Source organism: Mustela erminea, chromosome 15 (assembly GCF_009829155.1).
Source record: "Mustela erminea isolate mMusErm1 chromosome 15, mMusErm1.Pri, whole genome shotgun sequence".
NCBI classification, from domain to species: Eukaryota; Metazoa; Chordata; class Mammalia; order Carnivora; family Mustelidae; genus Mustela; species Mustela erminea.
Window position 1 is genome coordinate 6,517,715 of NC_045628.1, and position 17,118 is coordinate 6,534,832.

Here is a 17,118-nt window from a genome sequence, read left to right on the forward strand (position 1 = left end):
CTTCAGCTCTGGGCAAAGTCATAATAATTCTTCAGCTTTTTAAAGTTTAATAGAAATTTTATAGCTATTTGCATTTGGCATTGTCATAAAGTGGTATATGAAGGACATCTAAGGTATGGTTTCTGTCTTTGTGAAGTTTTGAATATTGTTGACAAGACAAGATGAATAGAAGAAGCGATTACAAGCAGGATTTGAGTTTTTCTCTATCTTAAACTTGTATTAGGTAAGTCAGTTCTTGTGTCTGGACTACTCTGCTTGAAAGGGCTGGACTACATGGTGTCCAAGTTCTGACTGAATTTACTACTTCTGTCATTCTATTCAATGTCAAGCGAATGTGGTACAGAAAATAAAGCCAAAGGGATTAGAAGGAGGGAAAGAGGAAGAGAGAATCACATGTGGTCAGAGAAATCCTAAATCAGACAAGCTTTTCGCTGATATTAAAAAATCAAGGGTAAGAATGAGCTCAATGGAGAGGTCAGAGGGCAGTGGATTATTATGGGGAAAATGGAAAGAATAAGGAAACCAGAAGTGAAAAAGGCATGAGATAGTCATCTGGCATTGAGAAGTTTGGCTCAACTGCTGGAAATGGAAGATGGTTTTGTATCAGATTATCAGGGTTGCTTGTGGAAATCTGTGCATCCTAGACCAGCAGGGCTGTGTTTGAGCTCAAAGATGAAGAGGAGTCATCAGCCAGGGACCCTTTCCTATCAGACCCAGAGGAAACGAGAATGTTCATCTCAAATAGCTTGAGCAAGAGTAAACTGGTAACCAGTTATGACCTGGCCCATGAGATATTTGGGGGAAAATAATCAAATGCCAAGACTTACTTAAAAGTACCTGGAGATTCACAACAAACAAGCTTGCGAAGACTCTGGTAGAACACATCTGCTGTCCCACATGCTGATGGTTAGCAGGAGCTGGGTATCTGCTGTACTTTTACCAGGGCCTTGGAGTTGCAAATTGTCCCAAGGGAGGCGGGGCCTGTTTCTCAGCCTCTCCAGGGGACAGGAGGGGGTTTGAGCCTGAGACATCTGGTGTAGGGCCTAGGTGGGTCTTCAGAAAGGAGATGGCCCTCGTTTAGAGTGAGCTTGGAAGAAAAGGTTATATAGGAGTTCTGTTTTGAAAGCACAGTCAACATTGTGAACTCTCATGGGAAAGGGAAGGCTGTTCACACAATGAGGAAGATTAAAAATGTTTAGTGAGTATGTTGATTGGTAATACTTTTGGAAGTCCTTAATTATATAATTTCAGCTTTATGTTATATGGCAAATTGAAACATCACATTTATCCACGTGTTCACTTATAACCGCTTCAAAATTTTGGCATACCAGAATAGGTATGAATGTTAAAGAAAAAGACATTGTCCTACTTCGTGCTTAAATTATTTTTGAGTACACAGATTTCTTGTCTAGCACCTTGGGAGGAATTTTTAAAATATGATCCATGTTCTTAATAACCTGTATTGAACATCTTGATGCTAAAGACAAGTAAGTTATTATAATCAATTCAATGTGGGCTGGTCAAGTGTTTCCTTTTTCACAAAGTAGGTTGCAATTCTCACGCCAGCTTTGCCAAATTGAGACTAAATATGCCTGGCTGGAAGAGAATCCAAGTGAGATTTTATAAATGAAATAATATGATTTAAGGCCAGGTACCAAAGATGGATCAGGAACACCATATTGGGTCTTGAAGAGCTGCTGAATGTGATTGCACTTAGGCTAGGAAAGCAGTGAGCTACCGGTTCCAACTGGGCCCTGATTTATGTATATTATCTATGGCTTAGCTCTTTACTAGGAAGAGGGAAGGAATGCTAGGAATCCTATGTGAAAGATAAATCCAGTGATATTTACTGTAGTTCTACTTTCTGTTCCTTTTGATTCTTAATTAAGTGGATTTTGTTTTATTAATTTTTATACCACTCTACTTAATCTGCAACTAACTGCATAGTGAGCACATTTTGAAATCAATCCAGTTAATACATGACTACTAGTTTTTTGTTTTGTTTTGGATTGGTTGGGTTTATTTTTTTTTTTTTAATCTTTTTGCATTTTTTTTCTTATGTAGTTTTTGAACTGTAATCCCCAAATATGAAGATACCTTGGAAAACTAGAACAGGTTTGCAAAACTGAGTAATTTTGTATCAGTTGGCTATCAAAAGTCTTGAAGCAGAATAAAACTAAATTGAAATAGGTAAAGTGGGGCTCAGAATCACAGTGCTTCTCAGCTGCCAGTAAATTTTGCATTTGCGTTAAATTGCCATAGACAAAGCAAGCACACAATAGTTTCACCAGACATTCACAGCATGGGATTCCAAGACCATAGCAGGGTTCGGTTTGAGTTTATTTTCTAAGTTGTCTTGGATGCTCTCCTTCTGGGTATGTCTTCTCTTCGGTCTCCTGTGTCATGTCTTATTTCAACTCTTCTGACAGCATAGCAGGCATTAGAGCAGAATAATCTGTATGCACAGTGGGAGAAAGAGGCAGACCAAATACACACTGAATAGGGAACAAGAAGTTTCCAGCAGTTGATACATTATTCTCCCTGGTAAAGAAGTAGATAGGCTGAACATATGGCGACAGGCTCATGGATCAATAAGAAGAACTTCTAAATATATGGCTATCCTGTGAAAATTTATATCTTGACTGAGGATATGTTTTGATAGCATAAGTAATATTCTCATAAAATTTTTGGAGTGACACATGAGGAATGAGGGAAACCATAATATAAAAAGCACATGTTAGATCCTTGCCAACGATTGCGCCATCCTTCTGCCTTATAAAGACATTGATTTTCAACCTACCCTGCTCTTTTAGAGTAGCTCAGTTCTATATATCTTGAGAATTCCTTTGGGGATGAAACACATCAGAAATTAGTGTAATGAGCTTAAGTTAGGGGAAAGCAAGATTCCCCGGAACTTGGATAAATACACTTAGTTTAACAAATTTGTCAAAATGTATCCACTGAGGATATCATTTTCCTTAAAAAAAATATGATATATACCTTTATTTATTTGATTATTTTTTTCTTAACCTCAGAGCCTTTAGGATAAACTTGGCAGGCGAGAATTCTACCACTGAACCACCAATGCTAGGATAAACTTGGAAAGGAAACTCTGCTAGACTTATGGTTTTAATATGGTGCCTTAAATTCTAACATTTCTTTCAGATATTCATCCCCAAGACTCATTTTAGATCTATTTGCTATGGGAGAAAAGTCAGAAAGAGACTTCATGATGAAGTGTCTTCTTGTCCTGATCTTCTTAAAAATAGAAGAAATGGATTCTGAATTATCAAATATTCCACTAGGAACTCAGCAGGTGGTTCCAAATTAAATTCACGAAATTCCAGGATGACATTTTCCTTAGATAATCCCAGGGTATAACTTTACCAACTGCATGGGATTCAAACCAAGCCTTCTTGCTAAGAGGTAAAACACACATCATTGCATTCTAAAATCATGAATAAGACTGTCAATTACAATTTCATGGTTATGAATGAGTAAATGAAGTACTATTATGGGGGCACCTCAGTGGCTCAGTCTGTTAAGCGTCTGACTTCGCCTCAGATTATGATCCCAAGACCCTGGGATGAAGCCCCAAATCAGGCTTCTTGTTCAGCAGGGAGCCTGCTTCTCTCTCTCCCTCTGTGGCTCCCCCTGCTTGTGCTCTCTCTCTCTGCCCTTCTCTCTCAAAATAAATAAATAAAATCTTAAAAAAAAAAAAGTACTAATATACACTGGAGTAGAGAGAGATTAAAAGTCATAAACACCTGAAAAAATTCCTTACAGGTCCAAGTTCTGCAGAACCAGAAGTTCAATCTTGTTATACCTTTTGATAAATCTCAGTTAAGAGAATAGCTTGTTATTACATTTGATTATTTGTACTTTCATATTGATCTTTGGATTCTTCCTGTGCATTTGTTGCTATCTTTAGAATCAGTGAAACTGGTTAAATCATCCACAATATAGAATAGACAATAAAATTTCCTACTTAGCATATTGTGTTGATTTAAAACTCAATTTTTGTCCCATTAATTTTAGTTTTGATCAATTTATAGAAACCACTTGTAGAAAAAGAAATGATTAAATTTTCAGCAAACATTATTCAATGAAATGAGTTTCTCAGAGATATATTTGGAAAACCAAATTCTATGGCAAAAGCCATAATCTTATCTTTGATCTAAAAATGAATGTAATAAACAATCTTATAATTTATTTACTCTAGTATGTTTATTCTGCAGGCACATGGTGAATAACATAAAATGGAGATACAGTGGATTCAGAGGATGGAGTGAACACATTATTATTGTTAGATATCATGAATAACATATATGACATTTCTGTTTCCTTGAATTTGAACTTAGACCTGCTGTAAACAACGGAGTAGTCCTTCTTATATGTTCAAATATTTGAAAGAAATCTGATGGCCTCTGGATGGCACAATAAAAATTATAAAATATTACACTGTAAAAAGTATTAATATTATAAAACCTTACAAAAATTCTAGTACAATGTTATTTTGGCATTTGCTTTTTTTATACAAACATGGGGGGGGGACAAAAACAAAAACAAAAAAACTCCAGCCATGAGACCTTCTAATGGGAGTTAACTGAGCATGGGCTGACTTTCCAACGATAGCAGTATCCCTCACTGAACTTTGTTTAGGAAAGTTCAAATACCACTGCTCACATTTCTAAACACTCCAAAGCTCGTTCAGGAAAATAAGGTTTTAATCCTCCCAGTTGTAATATGCCATGTTTCTATGATACAGTATTGTTGTACTCTACCTACCCCCAATTATTAGTAAGCACCAACTGTTATTGAACTAAGAGAACCTCACACTGGCAATGACATTAAATTTTCAAAATAGTCATTTAGGGAGACAGTGAAGAAGACATGAAGAAGAATGACCCAGAAATGAGAACTATTTTGAAGATTACAGAACTGAGTAAGTAATAAGAAGAGATCATCCAGTTTATACTTCCAAAGACTATGCTTTCTGCACCAGTTTGGAAGGACTCCTTTAGCTCAAACCTCACTTTTCACAGAAAACTTCTAGAACCTCCTCAAGTAATTCACAAGTTTTGTAATCTTTCTGGGATAGACTTTTTCTGAAAGGGCCAGATGTCGACATTTTAGCTTTACGGGCTGTAAGTGTTCTATCTCCTACTCAGCTCTCTGTTGCAGCAGGAAAGGATATGTGGACAGTGTAAACCAGGGGGTGAGCTGCGTTTCAATTTAAAAAAAAAAAAAAAGAAGAAGCATGGGTACATAATTATTTATAGACATCATATCAAGTTAGAATTTCACTTAGTGTTTACCTGTCATGAACGTTCATTCTTTTATTTGTTAGTTTTACTTGTTTGTTTTCTCAGCTGTGGAAAAATGTAAAACCATTCTTGGCTCATAGGCCTTAGAAAAACAAGTGGCATCTGAGGGCCATGGTTTGCCAGCCTCTTTATTAGAGTAGGATCCTTTCAAACCTAAATGTCTCCTGCCCCATAGCTGTTCTCTAATAACTAAGAAGTAAAGAGAGACCACTCTAACCAAGATGATCTTGTGATGCTGATAACACACAGTGTTTACCAGATGCCACCCAAAATGCTTTATGTGTGTTATATAAGCAAGGATGACTCCAGTCCCATGGAGTAGATATGATTTACTTAGAATAGTAGATGAATTGGGGCTTTGACCTCCATCATGACATCTCTGCCCACACACATGAATGTCACACATGTGACATTCATGTGACACAACAGAATCCAAATGTTTATCTCTAAACCTTGGAAAACATGATTCATATCCTTAAAGACCAAGAAGAAATTGTCCCATTTCAGGAGGAAGAGCTAACCTTGACAAACCTACACAATCCTGATATTTGGGGGCATCGGTGTTCTAGGGATTTTTGGAGGTCCCTCTGATGTCTTAGGAATGAGTACAGAGCCCTTGTGCCCACGACAGCACACTATCCGTGTTCTAATTACATGATCCTGTGCTCTACCTTTGGAGTTTTGATTTAATGGTTCCATATATCAAACAAAAACAATAGCATGGAAGCAGAATGTATAGGCACTGGGTTTTGATTATTACAGTCATTTTTTCCCCTAAGTATAATGCATGTCTTAAACCTTAAACCCAACCTGACAGCTATTTAGCTAACTTTGGGAGGAGAATGAAGACAGGTGGCAAGATGAGCCTCATATACACATGCAATGTATTCAACTGCATTGTACTGAACAGATACTCTTTCGGGTGAAAATTGACCTTTCTTGATCGAACAGTTAGGTTACAAGAAAATGAGATACATTTCTTGTTTTTACAGCCTTCCCTTTAGGATTAAATGGTGAAATTATAGTTATCTGCCACTGAATTGACAAAACTACAACTGTGTTTATTGCTTTACTTTTGTTTTATTTAACACTTGACCTCAGAAACCTTTATAAAGTGTCTTTAGTTACTATAGAATTTGGAAACATTGAACAAATATATTGTTCTTTGTCCAAACTTCAGGGGGAAGGCCATTTTTCCCTGTCAAAATTTTCAAGCTTTGGGGCTTCAAATAATTAAAGTGAAGGGGTATTTGTATTTTTAATATTTCTCTCATCAGTTCTCTAAAAAAATCAATATAATGAATGCTTACATCTGCTTCATTAAACCACAAAGCGTGCACACACACACACACACACACACACGTTGTTATAGAGTTAATAGCAGAGGGAAAGAGTAATGAAAAATATTATAAATAGACTTAATTTACAACTCTTTCAACATTTTGAATATCTCTTAAAAGAGATATGTGTATACACACACACACACACACACACACACCCTCACCACCAATTTATGAGGTGATGAAAATATATAATTTGCTTTGCTAAGTAACTAACTCATAAAGTTAATACATTGCTTCAAGTGCCAAAACTTTGTAAGAACCCACATGACAAATGGACTAAAAATACATGTAGATTACATTCCAGGTATTATTAACTATATTGTATATCATCTGTATTCTAAGTATTATATCGTATGAAGACTGGAAAAAGAAGAAATATCTTACTGAGGAAATGAGTTCTGATATCTCCATGAAGGAAGAAATGACTGTGATACAGTGTGGCACAGAAGAGGTTGAATTAGCTTAACCAAAGAAGATAAATATACTGAAATAAACAATTAACACTTGGCACAATCCTTCTTTTAACCAGTTGTCACATTGTATTGAAATAATCTCTATCCAAGCCTTTTACCATGAAACTCTATGCTCCCATAAGGGATTCAGTCCATCTGTACGTTTAAACCCTAACGCAAGCGCTGATAAATGATTGGTACTCCCCACGTATAAAACAAACATGGTAAATATTTGTTTCAACTAACTGAAGCAAGAAGTCTTTTCAATGAATAATACAGTTTTCAATATTATTACAACCACACAACACACACACACACACGCACGCACACACACAAGAAGAGAGAGATCTCCCAGGAACATCAAACTTTCAGATAAAGTGTGGACTAGAAAACATGAATTCACTAACTTTTTCTAATTCGCCTAGTTCTGCTAATTCTCATGTAAGAAGGAAATAAAGACCCGACATTTATTTATTTAGTGTCTCTTCGGTAGAACATGATGTGCTAGGAAATCATTCTTTATTCTTTTCAGTGCCAGTAGGTTTGGGATAGCCCCTCCTAGTAAGCTACATGTAATAATGATTCATTTATTTTGTACTAATACTTACCACAACAGTTTGAAATATGTTATTATATGGCAATGGTAATCATTGCATTTTGGAATATTTTACTAATGTTTTATTTTTATATAAAGATATGAAATAACTTTACCATATTAGGGTAAAATTCATTCCTATTTTTCAACTTTCTATAATTTATTTTTTCAAATCCATTGTCTCCTATGAATTATATGTCATTGAATTTTTGTGACAAAGTACACTACTGAATTTAATTGATGAGTATGAAATCGCAATCTGGTCCTTACAGACTTTCAGTAAACTAGCATCAACCTTTTTTTGGAGGAATTATAATCTGATCTGACTGTCAAGGATGAAAAACTCCGTCCTGTCTTAATTGTCAAGTTACATTTTTGTAAGTAGTAGAAACTTTGCTGGGGGGGGGGAGGGAGGAAAGGGGCCAAAGAAAATGAGCAACTGTTGACAGGTACCCTAGATTGTTTTATGCCTGATTTCAGTTCTTCTGTTTCTTTACAGTCGCTCTTCAAAATTTCAGAAGAGCCTTCAAACTTACTTTTCATAATGGTTATCAAATTCTCTTTTGCCAAGTGGTCCAATATGGTACTTTCTTATGTGCTCTTTCTAGTTACAGGGACATACTGCGTTCACTCCCCAAATAGAACACCAATACATAGCATTTTGCCATGTGACCATGTTTTTCAAGACTCATTTGATGTACTTGTTATGCTCACATGGAATTTCAACAACATTTCTGTTTCCTTATTTCTCATCTTTATCTTACATGACAATAGTGTTTAAATAAAACAGTATAATAAACTTTGGGGGTCCAGCCTCCACCATATAGCAAACTGGCCTAAAAACAAGTTACTCTTCCTAAGATTACGTAGTTACAAAAATATTAATTAAAATTCAAAATGTTAAAGATAGAAATATGATTTTGCTGTCTAAACTGATGGCTATTCTCTTCTCGTGTTTTTTTTTTTTCTTTAACTCCTGAAGGTAGGGTGTAATTTACAATCACAATCTTTATAAGTTCATAATTGAGGACAGGTCGTGATTCAACAATGCCTGTCAAGTAGTGAGGCTCATTTTCCTTAGAGAAATATTGCTTATTTGTGCAGTGTGTGCCATGCCTTAACTAGATGTGTATGCCAATGGTTTTATTTTCAAGCACTCATATTCATAGATTCCTGCCATATGATTGCATTTTACAGTAAAATATGAGTGTATTCATAATGATTTCATTTAAATCTATTCATAGTTTATAAAAATGCTCAATGAAAATGCTATGATTTGAATATCAATTATGTGAAAAATCTCAAATCATCATTGATTATTCTGTTCAATTCTTGAGAGATGAGATGTTTCTCACTTTCAATATCAATTTCTACATTCTATCTATAATAACAACAATACATATTTACATAACAACCCACTGTATTAATATCCATATTATCTTACTTAAGCCATGTAACAAACCCATGGCATAATTATTTCTATCCATACTTTATAAGTGAGAGATGTGAGATTCAGAAATGTTAAATCACTTATCTGAGATTTCTTAACTATTAATAAGTGACCAAGACAGGAATTAAATTTTGTATATAAAACCCAATATAATTTTCATATATTTTTCAAAATACTCTCAGCTGAGATGAATTGAAGTTTTATTTTACAGACTAGTATATGGGTAAGATGCCAACTTTAAGGAATCTGATCTATTCTTATTTATTTAATTCCAGAGTTATTTGGTCAATTAACTCCAGAATTATTTAATTCCAAAGATGAAATAAATGATCATTTGTCTCCTGTTATTTCACAAATGATATGTCTTTATACTTAGGAATATTAGAACAAGAAGATATGGGCTTTGGCTAAAACAGAAGGACTTTGGACTATGTGTAAAAATATGTTCTGTCAGTATGGAGCCCAGAAAATCCCTTCCTTTGAAGTCTTTACAGGTTGACCTCCTCAGTGATTATGGAATATTTATCTTCTGTAAAGATGATGGAAAATTAACTAAATGATTTTCAGTATTGGGGCCATTAGTGTCTCTAAGGAACTGAAGAATGAGTGTGCAAACACATAATTTGATGACAAAATAGTCTTTGATCAATTTGAATATAGAAGTGTATGCATAAACATCATTTGCATCTTATGTAGAATGAAGGACAAGCAGAGGCAAATGGAGGCAAAAAAAAAAAAAAAGGTACTGCTCAACTGTGCCTCGGAGCCCCATCTTTTTATCCACTCAGAGGAATCAGCTGAAAGGTACACTTGGATATTTCCTACCCTGACTCAGATAGTCTTTTGATTAAAATCATATAATTATTAGTTTTTATTTTCCAGATGGAAAAAGGGAGACCAAAGAGTTTTTATATGAAAACAAGTTTCCCTGATCCCATATAGTATTATTTTTCTACTTCTGAAATCTTAGATACACTTCTATTGCAGACTAACACATTCCTTATTCATCTACTTAATCTAAGTATATTCTATATTTTATTCAAAAGCATACCAGAAAGAACAGAAGCATTAAAAAAAAAAAAAAAAAAAGAATGTTTCATAGGTAGCTTCTTTTCACGATTCATCAGTGAATGGCTTTTGGTCAGTAAGGGGACTTCTCATCCCTGCTGCCACTGTCTCTGCACAAACTAAATCGGCATGTGGAAAGCAATGCTTTTTAAAGTTTGGGGCCATATTTCACCCTAGCACAACCCAAGAACACTGTCTAAGCCATTACAATCTTTCCTCCAGTGAAGAACATAATTAGCCTCATGCTAATGATAGATAAAAAGTCATATAACTATTACTCAAGTGAAGAGTGCTAACTTTCATGAAACTAAATTTCGGAAAGGCTTAGTGAATTGTCTAGCATTCCATAGCAAAATTGTGCAGAAACTCCCTGAAACTCGATTATGTACGAGTTGGTTACTGGGAAACTCTGTATGATTATGTTTCCCCGCTGGTACCCTCCTGTTCAGGCAGCTCTGACAAAGTCCATGAAATACATAATTTGTGTAAATACAACAAACCAAACCAAAGCTCTTAGCTATTAACTAACTATTGTGCCAGTTTGTGTCCTTTAGCTACTAATAAAGAAACCAACTCTACCTGCCTGGTAGAAGCAAAAAATGTAATGTGTTAAGGATGAGGGGTAGCTCGGAGAATTAAACAGCTACACATTCTGCACTGGGAAGGACAGGAGAAAGACTAGGCCAGGCTTCCTTGGGCATGTTCTCAGCTCCCATCTTGTTTAGGCGGTTCCCCAGGGATGAACCAGCCAGGGGGTGCTTTCCTCCTTTGTATCCTTCCGTTTAAGGTATCTGACCTTAAGAGGACCTACTGACTGACCCTGCTTGTCCAGGACAGGGTGAGTGTCTTGCTTGACAGACTGGGATAGAAGAGTAGCTTTCCGAGGAAATTGAAGGTTCTTGCCAGAAAAGTGTTTCCTAGTCATCAAGCAAGACCTCATGTTTTGTCTAACTCAATTTAAATGTCGCCTTCATCGAGTACCATTTTCTCATTCCCCTAAAACTTCTGGGTAAAGTGACTTTCACTAGACAAGCATGTGACAGGTATTCAAGAAAATGAGATGTACTGGAGGGTGAGAGAGACCAGCCCTTGCCCTTAGGGAGCATACGTTCTAGCAGAAAAAGTTATTTCCAAGCCACCAGTTTTGTCCTTCTCTCTGGCTTCTAATGTCCAGAGATTTAGTTACAAGTTTTTCCCATACAGAGATTTTTAAGCTCCTTAGTGATGATGTTTAATTGATATTTGTATCTTCTATAACATTTGGTATATTGTGTGGCACAGAATGCACACTAATGACCATTCCAGCATTGACCTTAGGTGCAAAATCTCCTAACTCAGTTTCCCGATTACTGTGTTTCTGGTGGCTCTGCTATAGGTATAATAAAATCCAGATTCTCAAAATGAATATTTTAAGATGTATTTATTTCAGAGAGAGAGAAAGAGCATGTGGGAGAAGGGGCAGAGGGCAAGAATCTTCAAACAGACTTCTCACTGATGGGGGTGGGTGGCTCGATTCCAGGACACGGAGATCATGACCTGAGCCAAAATCAAGAGTCAGGTGCCCAACCAACTTTGCCACCCAGACACCCCTCAAAATGATTCTTAAGACAGTTCATAATATTTCCTTCCTCCACTTTTTAAAATCACTATATCGTTTAAATGGTTTACATGGTAATCCTACCCTGTTGTCAGACTTAAACACATCTCCCACTTTGGTATTACATCTAGTCATTGCTTATACCTCTATTGTTGAGACAAATTTTGTGCTTTGTATTGGAGTTGTTTCTGTATGTTTCTCTGGTCCCTTAGAGATTGTAAGCTCCTGGGGAGGAAGGATTATTCAGCTAAAACCTCTTCAACTTCTAATCAGGTGATATGCACAAAGTAAGAATTCAGTTATTGTTAACTAAATTAAACAAGATGTATTTTTGATCATTTATTAAAGGTATTTGTATGTATTATATGGCGACCTTATATCTTCCCTGTAGAAATAGTTATATGCAATGTACTTATCACCCTTTAGGATATCAGAGCATAAAATAATTGGAATAAAGTATTAGGACAGAAACATAGAGGTATAATAGAAGTGCTAAGAAGGGAATGGTTATTTCTTTGTGGGTGAAATTGCAGACACAAAGTTAGGTGTCTTCCAAGACAAAGAGGCAGTAGCAGGAAGAACAAATGCACAAAGCAGGAAAGATGTGAAGCATCCAATTCACTGAGCAAAATTAAGTGATCAGGAAGGAAGATTACATATCTATATAACTGGATTTAACTAGAAGAATTTTTAAAAATCTTTCTTACTGTTGTCGGTAGTGGAGACCCATTGGAAGGTTTTGAGATGAACTATTTGTTTGGATATACAATTTTGGAAGCTCCTTTTGACATCCTGTGGGGAATGGCTCACCGAGGAAGCTAGTAAGGCAAAGAGCCTGAACTAAATTTGGCAGCAGCAGTGAATTTTTAACAACGGATTGAGCACAAGACATGGTGATGTGTCTGTTAAGCTGAATCCAAAGCACATGGTAACTGATGACAGGAGGGAATGTGAGAGGGGTGGTGGTCCCAGTTGACTCGAAAGTTTCACAGGAGAAAGAAAGGAGTAGTGGTTCCATCACTGAGATTGAGGAAGGGGGACAAGGAGGAGTGGGAGAGAATCTGAAGGGGAGGCCAGGAGAAAGGAAGGCACTAGAGCACACTGCAAGTTAAGGGCAAGTGTCATGGAGAGAGGAGGACCTTTGGGATTTTCAAAATTTAAGTGCGGAGGCAGGATCATACTCCATACCAAAAAGACTGTCTGAAGGAACAAGGAAGGTAGAGAATTTTGGAAATCAATGGTGGTGTTTTGAAGGAAAAGTGTTTGACACGAGGATATCGAATATTACTGAGATCGAGTCTGCTGAGTAGGGCTGGAAACATTGGCAAACAGTTAACTGAAGCTTAAGAACAGGAGTAACTGTGTAATGGCGGCAGGGCCATGGGCATGGGTATTGAGTAATGACCAGGAAGGAGCAAAAGGAAGGCTGGGCTGCTGGACATTTTCCATTTCTCAGTCCATATGCTGATTCCATTACTGTGATTGAGTGCTTTGCTCTAAGTTTATAATGCCAAACTGAGGGTTGCTTGTGGGGTATTGGGACTGGGATATGGACATTGGGGAAGGTATGTATCGCATTGAGCACTGGGTATTATATAAGACTGATGAATCACAGACCTGTACCGCTGAAACAAATAATACATTATATGTTAATCAACTGAATTTAAATTAAAAAAATAAAGTCAGTGACAGATAACACCTATAACATAAAGAAAATGTGAAATGACTTTTGCAAGGTACTTTGATATTACGAAGTCAGACACAAGATTCGAAACTGGATTTGTTTGACTTCCATGGAACTGCCATTAACCACTGTGCTAACTTCCCCCAAACCCGAGTCTTCCCCTTCACGGTCCATTGGCATGACAAAATGGGCCTCTTAATACTATCTTAAGTGTACCTGCTATTCTAACCAATAGATCAAATTATTCTCACTTGCAATTTTTGCTTCATTAATCCTTTAAGTTTGGTTAAAATATTTTTTTAAGCTATCCATCAAGGGATTATACAGATACTACATGTAGATTTGCTTAAATCCAAAGCTATTCATAGATCTGAAAAAAAATTTAATCTAGTGTCAGTATGATATATGATAATAGAAATGAAACTATTTCATCTTAATATCCTGAAATGAAAAACTTAAAAAAAAAAAAACTTGAATATCATGGAATAGAGGGAAATACTCAAAGAAAGGAGATATCTTTTCTTAGAGGGACAGTTAGGTCTCTTTCTCTTTGTAAAATTTCTTTTTTCCTCACAATGCAGAGTCCTTTACTTTTTATTTTCAGCTTAATAACTTTTTGAAACATTATGCATATTTTAAAATGATTAATCTTATTTTACCTTTGTGGAAGTATTTTGAGTTAGGCAGGGCAGATATTTTGACATCTGTTTAACATATGAATGAATTGTGGACTAACAAATAATAAATGATGTTTTCCTAGACCACAGATCTAGTGGCTCAAATAGGTATTTAAATGAAGAGCAGCTGAACTGACCAGCTGATGAAGGCACTTTATCTTCTTGGCAGATTGATTTCTCAGAATAACCGAACATATTTGCAGTACGGTGTAAATACCATTCTCCTGTGAGCTTTGTTGGTGGCTCTCCACCAAGGAACCCCTATCTGGGTTTCCACAAGTAGAGTTTTCAACCGGAAAAGCCAAAAATCACAGTCTGAAGAAAAGCCACCACACTAAGATGTCTCCCAGGAGATGTCCTGTCCCAGTTGATGACCTGAGCTTTAATGCTTCTCTGGCTGCTTTGTGTGAGTAAGCACATTGCTTCTCCCAGGGATCATAGCTTGAAGTTCTACTGTCAATTCAAGGTTAGTCCACAGCCCATGTTTTTAAAGACACACATTTCAAATGGTGTGATAAAAATTAATTGATGTTCAGTTTACATGCAATATATAAAAATGCAACTCTTGGGCACCTGGGTGGCTCAGTTGTTTAAGCGACTGCCTTCGGCTCAGGTCATGATCCTGGAGTCCAAGGATTGAGTCCCACATCAGGCTCCCACCTCCATGGGGGGTCTGCTTCTCTCTCTGACCTTCTCCTCGCTCATACTCTCTCTCACTGTCTCTCTCTCAAATAAATAAATAAAATATTTTTAAAAAATGCAACTCTCCCAAATTAAAATGTGTTGATATCTGCATAATTTCATAGCTTGTGGACCAAGTGAACTACAAAATGGGTGCACTCTTGACACTCTATGACCTCATTTCAGCACTTAGATGGGTAGGTTGGCCATTCTTTGTCAGAACTAGTATCGGCTTATGAATTTAGAATAATTCTGGGCATGCAGACTTCATGTGACATGTGACCATTCTATATACTATCCTAGTATTAATTTTAGTAAGGTACCGTGCATACCTGAAAATGTGATTCAGTTTCACTGAAAGATCTAAGTTCTAAGCTTTTTGCTTCCTTAAGCAAAATTAGGTAAACTACTTAAAAAATATATTGATTGAACTTTTCATTAACAATAGAAAGTAATGCCATGAGTAAAAAAGGATGTCTATTTTGTTGTGCATGATCTATAAAGTTATTTTTAATAGTTTTTTTTTAATTAACCGTAGGCTAATGATCCCAAAAATCTATTCAATGTAAGCATCATATATCTTATACTCATGATGATCACATTTTTGCGTGGCTTTACCAAACTGAATTCCTGTTTCAGTAACTATAAAATATTGTAAAAGTATGACTATGCTCAGTTATTAAGCTTCTCATAAATATTTTTTTAACGAAAACGTGTTTTCTGTGTTAGAAATGTGTTTTCTGCGTTATATAACACAAGAATATAACATTTGGAATATAACAATTTGATGCCATTCCCTTTAATTTTTCAAAATATTACATGATACAAAAATCGTATGCATAATTTAGACTCATAGCCATTTTTAGAAACTATAATTTTTGATTCAAGAGAAATCCGCAATCTTGCAAAAATGAGACTCAGTTTAACAGTGTGTTTCCAAAGAAATTGTAGCTGCTTTTCTTGCCTTTCTTCTTAGACAAGAGACTTGTGATAAGGAGAAAAAAATCTGAAAATTCCACAGGGCCCATAAATATAGGCAAGAAGTCTGATAGTTGAAAGCATATCATTGAGAAGTGAGAACAAAACAGGCTCTTATGCTAGTTCTCCGTCTTACCATCTTACTATTATTGGCATGCCAATGTCACTCACTAGCAATGTGCTCTTGGACAATTCACATGGTTCCTCTGGGTTTACTTTCTTCATCTGTACTCAGATAAGCTCAAATACTATATCAGCTTAGAACTGACCTGCTCTTTCCAGATTAAAATTTAAACAGTTGCAGTATCAGATCTAATTTTTTTTTCAAATAAAAAAGTTGAAAAACCTTATTATCAACTAGATTTTTTCTGTTTTTCTTGTATAATGTTTCTAATGCAACACTGGATTTGTGTATGCCTCTAGTGTAAAGCAAAAAGCAAGACAATAGTTCAGTAGGACACATCTGTTGCTTTACTATGACACTCTTAGAAAAAAAAAAAAAACTTTAATACAAACCATTTTTAAGAGGTCTGGCTCTTCAAATTTTTACAAGTTTCATGAATACCCTACTATTCCTTTGGACATCGTTATTGGTCTGGTTGACTGTAGGCACTGAGCAGCAGAATTGGTACAGCTGAAGGCTGGGCCAGATGGATAGGCTTCTTCTGATAGCCTAAAAGCTGGAAGATGTTCAGATTACCCTGTACATGGTTCACAGCCAGACAGTATATAATGTCATGTTATTCCTCTAAAATCCAATGTCTTAACAAATGCTATGCCTCATTTTTTTCATGATGGAAAATAGGAGTTTTAACAACCTATCATTTCTTTTAGATAGGTTCTCCTCTTAGAACCCCAACTGTAGGAACCCAACAGAGTCTCCTGGGTGACAGATTGGGAAAGAGGGACAGAGTCTATCAGAGGGAAAAGGAAAAAGGGAAATGTGTCTAGCAGACAAAACAGCTACCACAGAAGAATTTTCTGAAGCCATTCATCCCATAACAAGAGAGTAATAGTGATTAAACATTAAAATTATAAACTTGCTAGGGAAACTGGATCTACACCTATAAAAGAATAAATCTGGACCCTTATCTCACTTCACTATATACAGAAACTAACTCAAATTGGATCAAAGACCTGAAGGGAAGAAAGAAAAATATAAAACCCTTGGAAGAAAACAAGGTGAAAATCTGTGTCTTTGGATTAGGCAGTGGTTTCTTAGAGATGACACCAAAAGCACAAACAACAAAAGAAAACTAGGTAAAT